Source organism: Corvus brachyrhynchos, unplaced genomic scaffold, assembly GCF_000691975.1.
Source record: "Corvus brachyrhynchos isolate BGI_N302 unplaced genomic scaffold, ASM69197v1 scaffold1, whole genome shotgun sequence".
In the NCBI taxonomy this organism is placed as follows: domain Eukaryota; kingdom Metazoa; phylum Chordata; class Aves; order Passeriformes; family Corvidae; genus Corvus; species Corvus brachyrhynchos.
In genome coordinates, this window is record NW_008237222.1 from 3,088,623 (window position 1) to 3,101,519 (window position 12,897).

Genomic DNA, 12,897 nt, shown 5'->3' on the forward strand with positions numbered 1-12,897 from the left:
TTTATGTTCTTCCAGTAAGTATTTTACAAGTGTCTGGCTGTTTTGCCTTAGCTGCCTGTGGTGGGTTTTATATCTTCCCTATCATGTCAGATACTCACTGCAAATTATGTTTCCTTATTATACTGTGACATGGGTATATCACCTCTCTAAATGAAATCACGTAAGTGGCATTTTAATGTTTCACAGTGTATACTTTTAAGAAAACATACTTCTTAGCATATTGCAAATATATTTACGATGTATCTCAAGTTCTGCTAAATGGAACAAGGCTTAGAGAAGTGATTTCTTAAACAAATGCTCTTGGAACAGCTAATTCCAGAGCACACAAGATGAGGGATTATTCTCTGTTAAATCCTAAGTAATACAGAGTAGCTGGTTCAAGTAGTAATTATATAATATGAAAGAGATGAACAACAGTGACAACATTAATTTCAACATTCTTGAGGATTAAAAGGTCTCAGTCCATTATGGGAACACAATGTCCGAAAAGAATATTTTGCAAAAACTAAGAAACCTACTTTTGAGAGAGTAATAAGAATTACCTGCTACCATTTCACAGCACTGAGGCAAACATGTAGGATCACAAAGGCCAGTTTACTATTGGATAAAAATAAGAAGTTGAGGAAAAAAGACAGCATCGCAAACTCAAACACTAGGTGAGTTAATTCTCCTTCAGAAAATGAAAGTTTAATGAGATATTTTATACCATCTCAGCAACGTATTAGATGTGAATTATTAAAAATTTTAAAGGACGGAGATATTTTATTAAATTAACATCAGAGATTTTTTTAAAGAGTAACATTAGAAATAAGAATGCTTTACATAATCAGTAAGTCTACTGCATCATCAAAAATCAAAGGAAAGACTTAGGGTTAAGAAAATGGCACAGGAGAAGTTACTAATTTCTTCACATCTCAACACAAGAGTCTGGGAAATACAGGATGGGAGCATGTACAGGGTATGGTCACATAAGGAGGTATCTTTATAATACAGTGTTGGAAAATGATGAGCTAAAGAGCAATAAGCCATGAGTACATTATACTGTACTTCCAAAAATTCTGACAATTTCAGAATGGTGTAGCTGACATGCTTTGAAGAGAAAAATGCAACTGCTTTTTAAAATCATGTCCTATGTCGAAGCCTCATCCAATTCTGTAACCATTTTAAAAGCAAGTTCTATTATAAACTTGGTAACTATGAATCTGTGTTTTCTTTTGGTACTGATTGATGAACTCTATATAATGGCTGACATTAAAATAAAATAATTATATGTGTATAGAATTAAATATGATGGACATTATTTTTTCTGTTTCTGCAAGTTAAATTACACCCTGATAATTATAGGAATTGTATTAATTTGGTAAACATTCATGCTAGGCACTGAAAGAAACAGGTACCCTATCGAAAAGACAATGAACATGTCATAATACAGACAGCAACCAAGGCCACAATACATTTATTCACAGAAATTTGATTTAGAAATGTCCTCAGGTGATGGTTTCCCAACTTAGGTCTGGCAAAGGGATGAATAAGATATAAACATCATTGAAATTAAATTAATCCATAATTACTATAGAAAGCAATAATTTCTGGACATTTGGAAGTGATGCGAGTACATCAGTAAACAATATCGGCTGAAACTGCAGAGGAAACACAAGTACTGAGAGCTGCATGGCGCTTTCTTTAGCTATGATGTTTTTACCATAAGATCTTGTTTTATGGTAATGCAGAGTTCAAATCCTCTCTTTTCAAAGTGTAAGAAGGGTTTCTGAATTCAACGGCAAAAATCTCAATCTAAGAACTTGCATCCATCTGTATTTTTCCCCAAATAAATGCAAATGAACTTCTACATTTAGTTCCATTTGAAGTTGGTGTAGTAAAATAATGTTTATTATTAGTCTCAGAAGTTAGGTGCTAACATTTATATTCTTTCTTAAAATGTCTATCATGAGCTTTGGCCCTAAAATGTGTTAGCACATGGGAACAGTCCACTATAATAATTATTTTTAGTCTATAGACAATGAAAAAACTACTGTGTTTCTGACTGCCAACAAACTGACACCAGAATGCATTCTGATGCGCCCCAGTGGAGCACTCAGTTTCTTTCAGCAATGACACTATGTTTACATAACATGGATCTAATCAACATATGAGCAACTTGGATCTAAACAGCTTTCTTTAGTGTGCATTTTAGGTAAAATTATATGTGTACTGAAGTTATTCATCTAGGTGATTTGAAGAACTTGTATCAAGACCAGCGCTTGACATAGCATATGACAACCTCAACAGGTTTAAAGGCAGGGATGGTAGTTAAATACCAATGCATTTTCTATCAATAGACTTATGATAAAAATCTGATTCTGAATTCTTCAAATCAATTTCAACTGTTGACTAATGACTAAATATAGATACAATTTATTTTAAATTCTACTTATGTGACAGCTATCTCAGGCTCCATTTTATGATATGATCAAAACCAATGTGAAACAACACCTTTGCACACAATGATAACTTTTATACCTGTTTTAAATACTTTCTTTACAACTAGGATAGTGTAGGCTGATCAACCGCAAACTATGTTGTTAATATTGTTTGGGGAATGAATCAAAATTTCAGCTGTCTGATGATAATTATTGGATTAAAAATTGTAAGGTCAAGATGACCTCCTTTTACACAGCGGTTGATGAGGTTTTCAAAATACAATGCACAGTACTGACTTTGCAAAAGGTCTCAAAAAGCTTAGCTGTCAAAAGGAATCATGAAACATCTTAACCATAAGTCACCCCATAGCATCAACATACAATACTGGAGGTTTATCAACTATGACAAAATTTACTAGCAATAATACAAATTTTCAGAACTGAAGGAAATAAAAAATTTAAACGTTAAATGAAGTAACAGTATTAACCCTCATAATGCCAAGAAACTTAAAAAGTAACATAATACTATTAATCCAGCAGTGGAATGCAGACCTTGAATTAATTAATTTCATTGTATAACTTCATAGTACCAGATTTAACTAAGCACTGGAAGAGATCAGTTAAGGACTGGAATAGAGTCACACTGCACTTCAGTCAGTCTGACAAGTGAAGTAAAGCCTACTTTTAGGACAGCAAATAGTTCTTTTCAAGTGCTTCCAATTGTAAAAGAAAATAGGGGCCATAAACTGCTACATGATATAACTTTCTAGTGTAACTCATTGTGCACAAGCCTTTATAAAGGCTTTATAGAACAGCCACTCCTCATAAAACTCCACTCATCCTCAAAATAGATCTTTTCCCCACATTTTTACTCTAAAAATGATAAACTAATAATAAAACAGACTAAGACTCCTAAAAGGAAGAAAGTAGATTTTTAGGGCACATACATTGTTACAGTGCAGATACTGTAACACGCATATCAAACAAGGAGGCCCATGGAAAAGAAATGTATATGGACTGATTCTTGATAGATGTTTCAGAGATGTTTATTTCTCCAGCCACATGGCCGGAGCTCTGCCGAGGAACTGCTCAATCACAGGACCCAAGGGTCCTTGCCCGCGCAGGGGAACACAAAACAACCCATGGGGAACGAGGCTGACCAGGGGCAGGGAAACCCCATGCCTCCCCTCAGGGCCCCTCTCTCAGGACCCCACGGCAGGGGGGAGGGACCCCAATGCTACATAATTTTTTTTTTTGTGAGAGCTAACAGGTATATAACAAATGATGGTGCTGAAATGGCTTTGTAATTAATACAGCAGTCTGAGTACCAGGACATCTGTATTCTCTCTCCACTGCACTTATATATAAAGATATGTATGACCAAAGCCATTTATATCAATATTTCCAGGTATGACTGCTAACTTAGTATTCTTACCAGGTTTCCTACTTTGATATTTAGGATCCACTGCAAATAAACATGTTAGTCTGGCTGCTCTAAACTTGAAAAGGAAGAAAAATAGTCAAGCCCAAGTACGTTTAAGCTCAATATCCAGTCATCAGTGGATCCTTTGCAATTTTTTGCACCTATTTTTAAATGGAAATAGCATGCCAGCCTCTTTCATAGGCCACTGTTTGGTTTTTTATAGCTGCATTGATTTCTTCTCATGTTATGAACACCAATGTATAGTCAGCACAGCATACAGAGCATCTGCATCAAACAAGAAATAGTGCCTCATATGAAACACTACGGATAAAAAGAAAGGTAATAATCTCACTTGAAAAGCATCCCATTCATCCTGTACACTGAAGGAGGTGTGGGTGTGATTACAAAGATTGGCTTTAGTCCATGTGTAAATAACACAGGACAGACATAAAGTCCTATGAAGGAAGATTGATGTTTAGGACCTGAACATTATTGCCACCTATTTTCTGTTACCAACTGCTGGACGGTCCCTTTTCAGTCAGACCGTGGTAACCATGATTAAGATATCACGTATGATAAGAAAGAAACAGCAGAATTCTTATTTCTGATTGCAATAGTCGCTATTGATGCACGTTGTTGCCTTGGCTGGTCACAGAATGACACCCGAAGCTGTTGCTACAAATTACTTCCCTGGATGATGAATCCATGCCTCAGAACAAAACTCTACTCTTAATGAAACTTCATTTGCATGGCATGTCTTAATTTTCTACAGTCAGCAAGAAATGGGTTCTACAAGCAAATATGTGAATTCCGCTTCAGATGTCAGAGTCCTTGCTGAAAATAGCACATAAAGAGGGAAGTTCCTCTTTGTGCCCTTCTGCCACATTTGTATGCCTTCCCCTGGCATGGCCTGATCTCTAGTCCCATTTGGGTTCATTCAAAGAACACAAAACAAAACCTGCTCTATGCTCTGTTGTTCCCAATTCTCCCAGTACTAAAGGTATCTGACTCCTCAGAATGACCCTTTTTTGTATGTCAACTTTCATGATGCCAACTCTCATTCAAAGGTGAGCATGACATTTCCAGCTGAGGCAATCTGCAGGTAGATGCGTCACATCATCAATATTTGTTTTCAAGTCCTTGTTAATTGTATTGAGCTGCAAACTACATCTTTCTTCTGTAACCTTATATCTCAAGAGAGATGAGTAACTGACAGAAGCAGTAGCCTGCATCTAAATGAGTTAGCTACTAAGGGACACAGGACATTGCTCCTCAGAGTTGCCTAAGAAATTTTAAGATACCAACAGAATTTTAGGATCTATTTTTAGGTTCTTGTACTATTTTGAAAACAAACCAGTGGGAGGCACCAAGTCAGAATAACAATTTTATAGAGAAATTTAAAAAAAAAAAAGGCAGAAAACAGTGGTTTAAACTGACAGAGTCAGGATACAACCTGACACCATGTTAGTCAGGGTGGCGGTGGCAGTCCAATAAAATGGTGGCTGCAGTCCTCCTGAAGTGATGGACGTGGTTCTCTCAAAGCAGTGGTCCTGTAGAAGGGTCTGCTCTTCCTCTGAAGGTCTAATGGTGCCTATGTAGCTCCTGTCCTCTGGGAATCCAGTGGAAAGGTTGCCTGTAGTGTTTGGAATCTCAGATTATATCCAGGATGGAATGCTTGGTTCCTCCCTCTGGGTGGAGCATCTCACAATGGGATGATGAGTCATGAGGCAAGGCATTGATGGGCTCATCAACAGAAGATAGTCCGGAGGGAGTTATCTGTGAGTCATGAGGCAGGGCATTGATGGGACATTAACAGAAAGATAGTCCGGGGGGAGGAGGCAAGGAAATACTGCCCCACCTGGTTTCAACAGCTGATGAGGATGGTAACAGAATACACTGAAACCCAGGATAGTTCTATTTCTGGTTTTATCGTAAGAATGCACATTCATGATGAGACATAAGGCCTGAGCATTAGCATTCCTAATTCAAGAAATAAGTATGATTGATTGGTGCACGGAAGACTCCCATGGGAGACTTTCAGTCATGGGAGACAAAGACAATCTATAGCATCTATGTTTTTAAAACGAAAGATATATTAAATGTTGATGGGTCCTGTCCTACTCTCTTCTGTACATACTTAGTAAGAAGCTAATTCATGTATCTCATACTCAGAGTTTAAATATTAAGAGACTGACACAGAAAAGCTATAAAAACATTTGGAAAATGCAAAGCATTTTAGGTATACCAATCATTTATTCTGGAGGAGTGTATAAAGACGAAAAACATTAAAGACATCTATTTATTCAGAGCCAGTATTCAGTATCAGTTTAAAGTGTCCTCAGCAGAAAGAAAAAAACTATATTAAAATAAAAGGTGAAAATGCAAAGCAGATTTAAATCTCCAAGCAATATTTAATCTTGACAAGGTTTTGAGCAGTTAATTGAAACATGACTAAAATCCAGTACACAGTTATAGTTATCACAAACCCTGTTTTATAAAAAGCAATTATAAAAACCCACGTGTTTTATGAATAAGGATAAATAATAATGTATCCGTTCTATTCAGTAGAGCTCCCTGATATTTTCATCTATAAGTCACTATAGTAACAGTTTTTATTGCAGCCTATCTCAGGGACAATTAGTTTTCAAATGAAGAATAAATAATAGACAGAAGAGGAACTGACCCTTATGTCTGATTCCTGAATTTTTTGTTCTTGGTTCAAACAAATGAAGCCAAGGTTCAAATTACCTATGCGACAGTGATATCATCACAATACTCCAGCTGTAAATAAAGCAGCCCCACTAAATTTCCTGTCCATTTGCAGAGGATGAGAATAGTCTCTCAAAACATCCAGCTAAGATCCAGTCGCCTCTAATACAATGAATGTGCATAGTTACACAAGACAAGCTCATGACTTTTCTTTAATAAACCCTGGTGATTTCTGTAGCTATGTCACATACCTATCATTGTCTCAGTATAGCACTGACTCAATAAACATGGCGGGATTCATTATACTTGCAGAACATTTGACTATTATGATCAGTCAAGCATTTTTACCTAAGGTAATGGAAAGGACTAACCACCAGACTACAAAACTTCTGGTAAAAAAAGGCAGACAAGCCTATATTGCGCTAAAGCCAGGCAACTTCCACCTTTCATAATATCACACAATAAAACACTACTTGTGACATTTTGCATGGTGAAACATATTTTCCACCTAGACAATCTCTCCCAGGATGCTGCTATTACTAAATTCAGATTTTTTTTTCTGTCATTGCTAAGCAGAAAAATTACAATTTGTTCTTCTCCTACAAATCAGATACATCTCAAGTGTAATTCCCCAAATTAATTTTGTTGAACTTCCCACAAAATTAATTTTCCTCATTTTGAGAGAGTAGGTGAAAGAAGTGGATAGCTCTAGTAAACTACAAACCATGTTTTAGCCCTGAGCTCTGGGAAAGAAACAAAGCATATTCAAAATAATTCTTTTTCCACACTCTACACACAAGTATGCCAAAAGTAATTCCTCAACATTGAGATTTAAGCACTACTAATGGTACAGGAAACAACTACTCATTTCCCATAAGCCACTGAAAAGCTATCTTGTGATAGATAACACTTCCAACCATCGAATGTGGTATCAGTATATATTTGAATAAACAACATACTGAAAGAAATTCTCTAGAGCTGAAAACCACTCCTTAACACCTTGCAGATATCAATGCCAGGGTATTAAAGACATCTTGTTCTTATGTTTGTGGGGAAGGGCCAGCATGTTCCCAAGCTGTGACTGTGCGCCTCCAGCAACAGCCAACATCATCCATTTGCGTGCAACTGAGTTATTTCATGCACCACAACCTGTGTGAGTAAAGTCCTGGAAAACCAAACAGGCTCTCCAGGCTCCTGTCAGCCCAATGACAAATACAACTCTGAGTAATTTCATTTGCAGGCCAGTTGTGTAGTGTGGCTACATACAGGGGACACTCGTTTGTTGCCCAGTTGGTTGAATTCTTTCCAGATCTAACATATACAGCGTGACTATGATTAATTCACAGCTCACTAGTGGCTCACTTCATGCATAGAAAGGCATATGTACAAAGGACCAGCAAACAGAGTTGCACCTACTCTGAGAATAAAAAGCTTTGATGCAGAAAACTTTTCCAGAGTCAATTTGCCACTGACTTTGGCTCAGATTTAACCCAATCCAACTTCCAGAATGGCTTTAGTAAAATGGGGTATGTGGTACACTGCACACCTATGCACTAGACAGAAATTTATCTTTGTGGTAAATGGGAGTAGCAAGTTCCTTTTTCACATTGTCACTAATCAGTAGTGGCTACTGCCCCAGGATGGTGGCAGCAGCAGTTGGTTTTATTCTAGACCAGCATCCCATCAGCTTTGTTACTTCTGTACTTGCTCTTTTATATACTTTTCAACCCTACAGAAAGACATTTGCTGGACTTTCACTGTTGGCATCAGTCAAATGCCTGTCATACATTTTTTTTGGGATAAACATCAGCATTTGCAGTTGAGGCTGGTATCATATATCTCAGCAGACAGGTTGGACTCATTAGCATCCAGGAAGGCCACATCACCAGAGAAAATACAGCAGATCTGAACCAGACATACACATATAAAAGAAATACTGCTCACGTGACTTCAAGGAAACTAACAAGAGTAGGGGTCTTTAAAGGCCAGGAGGCCAGCAGCAGACCCTCAAGCAAACAGAGCAAAAAATAACCCACTGTATAAGGCTTGCCTGGAAAGGTTCTGGTAGCAAGGACTACAAGAGTGGCTTCTGTGAGAAGTTGCTGAAGCTTGCCCCGTCCAACAGAGCCAATGCCAGCCAGCTCCAGAACTGACCTGCCACTGGCCAAGGTGGAGCCAGTCGGTGATGGTAGTAATGACTCTGTGATAACATATTTAAGAAACAAAAAACCCCAAAAACCCAAGTGATTGCACAGAAGTAAATGTGTCCAGAGACAGGAGTGAGAAAATGTGAGGGAAACAACTCTGCAGACACCAAGGTCAGTGCAAAAGGAGGGGGAGCAGGTGGTCCAGGTGCTATAGCAGAGATTCCCTTGCAGCCCACGGTGATGGCCATGGTGAGACAGCTGTGCCCCTGCAGCACATGGATGTCACCAGGGGAGCAGTGATCTACCTGCAGCCTAGTGGAGGACCCCACACCAGAGAAGGTGGCTGTGCTCAAAGGAGGCTATGATCTCATGGGAAATCTGTGCTGGAGCTGGCTCCTGTCAGGACCTGTGGCCTAATGGAGAGAGGAGCCCATGCTGGAACAGGTTCACTGCAGGACCTGTGACCCCATGGGATGCCCACACTGGAACGGCCTGTTCCGGAAGGACCTGAATATAATTCCTGGCTGTTTAGCTTTCATGAAGTTACGCTGGAGGGGGACTGACATACAGGGCTCTACGAAGCACACAAAGACAGCCACAGGGACTCTCTGTGTTGCATTCCATGATTTTAGTAAGTTAGAGAAGTGGAATGTGGCCACCCACAGAGATTGATACTTGGAGAAAACATTAGACTGGTTAAAAGGTTCAAATTTGGGGATTTCAATAATCAATGAGAATCCCCATATTAGAAAGCTCGGAATAGTCCTCCACACTGGAAGTGAAAAGCAGTATTATTAGTGGAAAAGACTTCAAAGATGATATGCATTGCATGATCTGTGTGCCAATACCAGAGAAAACTTTTCTGGCTTCATATATCATGTAGAAACTGAAAAAAATTCCTTCTCTTATCTGCAATCAAACAGAGAACAAAAACCCCTTGCAGGGGGTGGTTGGAAAGAAGGAAAATTGATTTTCCTGTCATTAGCAATACTGCAAAATCTCATTGTAAAAAAGCTGAAGATGCATCTTTATCCAATTGCTACCATAGGACAACATTAGTTCAGCTTGGTCACTAAGTGCAGTGAATACCTTTCCCAGCAGCATAACAAACAAAAATTGCTGCAGAACCATTTTCCCGTTCCTTTTGCTGAGAAGCTATACAGCAGTATCTGTGACCTTTTCTGTTACAGATAGAATCTTTGTGCTATGAAAGTATGGCTGAAGTCCAGTAATATATGTGTTACTGATTAAATGTACAGCAATTCTTTAATTTTAAAAGCATTCATTTTAAACCTCTCCCTCAAAAGGGCTATTTGAAATGCTTACAGCTTTTCTTGCTTTTGGAGGAATCCTCCCATGACCAGGGACCAAATACTGGCAGTTCACCACTCACAATTTATTCTCATTGGTTTCCAGTCACATAGCTTCATTTCAGTTTTTTCTTCTGAAAAGTAATAAGGTTTCTTCAGAGGAACATCAATTTTATCCTGCATATAAAGCAAGCCAAACATGTTCAGGTGAGCCAGGGCATGGATAGAGCCAGAGCACAATATCTATAACTAATTCACTCACCTGAATGCTCCCAGGTTGACAGAGTACTTTGAAACAATCTGCAATCATGGCTTCATGGTATTTCATTTTGATTCGTTATCTCAAAATGGAAATCATTAAAAACCCTCTAAAATCAAACATTCTCAGCATCCTTAGACATTTAATTTCCTTCGTAGTCTGAAAGTAGTCACTAAGATAGTAAAGCTTAAAATAGGTGTCCACAAATAAAAAGTACATGCAGCACTTTAATTATGAGGGTTTTTAAGATGGCAGTGTTGGAATCCATAAAATTTAGGTGCTATTGGTCTCCTCTGTTTTCCTGTGCATATAAATGGTATGTTTAACTGATGTGGTGACCTGTTCACAAAAGAAAGCTGCCTTTTAAAAACATTCTGGCATTATTTGTCTCCAGCAAACCAACTAACACCAGTTTGGCAGTTTAATCTAACAACTTTGGAACTATTGCACTGACCTCAAAATGCACCTCTACCCACTGAAAGTGCCATTCACATTATGTTCCATAAAAAAGTAGCAGCCCAGACAAGCTGGGTAATTACCTAACATGGTAACAGCAAGAATTTAAAAACAGATAATTTAATAAATATACATAAGAGTAGAGGAACTTAAAGTTAATATTTTTAATAAATATGGGGGTTTTAAACAGTGTTCACAATTTCTCTAAAGAGCACATCCTGCCCACTGTGCTAAGTCTGACCATAAAGCAGAGAACGGACAGAAACTATTGTCCTGTTTTCTTTCCACCCTTCTTAACTGGGGATGGCATGGGTTCCAAAAAAGATTTCACTCAGATCACTGTTTCGCTGTTGTGGTGGATTCACCCTGGCTGGATGCCAGGTATCCACCAAAGCCAGTCTTAGCTGGGCAGCAGAGAGAAAATGCAATGAATGGCTCATGGATCAAGATAAGGACAGGGAGAGATCACTCACCATTTACCTTCACAAGCAAAACAGACTTGATTTGGGAAAATCAGTTTATTTTAGTAACAATCAAATCAAAGTGGGGTAATGAAGAATAAAAACTAAATCTTAAAACACCTTCCTCCCACCCCTCCCTTCTTCCTGAGCACAACTTCACTCCCAATTTTCTCTACCTCCTCCCCTCCAGCAGTGCAAGGGAATGGGGAAAGGGGGCTGTGGTCAGTTCATCACATATGTCACTGGTCCTCCTCCTTCCTAAGGGACAGGAGTCCTTACCTTGCTCAAGTGTGGGGTGTCTCCCATGGGAGGCCATCCCCCACGAACTTCTTCAATGTGAGTCCTTCCCACAGGCTACTATTCTTTACAAACTACCCCAGCATGGGTCACTCTTCCATGGGATGCAGCCCTTCAGGAACAGGGTGCTCCAGTGTGGGTCCCCCATGGGGTCACAAGTCCTGTCAGTGAACCTGATCCAGTGTGGGCTTCTGTCTTCATGGATGCACAGGTCCTGCCAGAAGCTTTTCAGCACGAGCTTTCCATGGGGTCACAGCTTCCTTTGAGCAGCCACCTGCTTCCTTCAAGCATCCTCTGCTACCCTGTGGTCTCCATGGGCTGCCTCACCATGGTCTTCACCACAGGCTGCAGGATCTCTGCTCTGGTGCCTGGAGCACTGCTCCCCCTTCTTCTTTCCTGACCTTGGTGCCTTCAGAGTTGTTTCACACATTCTCAGTCCTGTCTTGAGCTGCAGTTGTGCAGTTTTTTTCTCCCCTTTTTAAATTGTTATTCCAGAGGTGCTACTGCCATTGGCCTTGGCCAGCAGCTCTATTGGACATAACGGAAGCTTCTATCAGCTTCTCACAGAAGCCACTCATATGGGCTCTCACCCAAAGCCTTGCCATGCAAACCCTAAGACCTGTGCACTACTCACAGGACGACCAAAACAAAGCTGTCTATAACTGCTACTTTAGTTCAAGCCACTTCATATTTGAATTAGCTATAGTCCTGGGACTGCCACTTCTGCTTCTCCATCTTTACACCTGACATTGATCTTGCTAGCCTGGGTATTAATCTTGGACAAATGGGTAGTTTAGGTGAGACAAAAGCAATAAAACCAGAATGATCTCTTTAAATGCCAACAATGAGATTTTAGCAGTCTTCTTAGTGCTCATCCCTCAAAGATTTTCACACAAATGCAGTTATTGCTCCAAGCATCGCTAGGGATTTTTTCTTCCTTTTACTTCGATTGGTGGTTGCAATCACCATTTTGTAGTACACATAAACTAGGAGGAACTGTATTCCAACTTTTAAATCTCTAAATATCTCAGTCTGGTAATTTTCCTGCAAAAACTGATGGACTAAAGAAACTGATGGAGTCTGCAAGATTGAAAAGTGTTGTTCACAGCAATCTGTACTTTTCTCAACCAGGGCTCCATGGCTCTAAAGGACATTTTACCCAAATATGGATTACTGGACTGTATTATTCTTGTTTAGGCATTTATTCTAACTCCAAACGGCTCTTGATAATGGGACAGAAAACAACAGTTAAGAACAATGGAGTTATTGGAAGTCTACTGATCCCAGTACTACAGATCAAACTTTGTTTTCAATCACGGATGTAATAAGCCCACGAGAGGCGCTGGCAGGGAGGGGCTCGGGCAACAGCGGGGCCGCAGCTCCGTGCCCAGGGTCGCAGGGCAGCTGGACAGCTG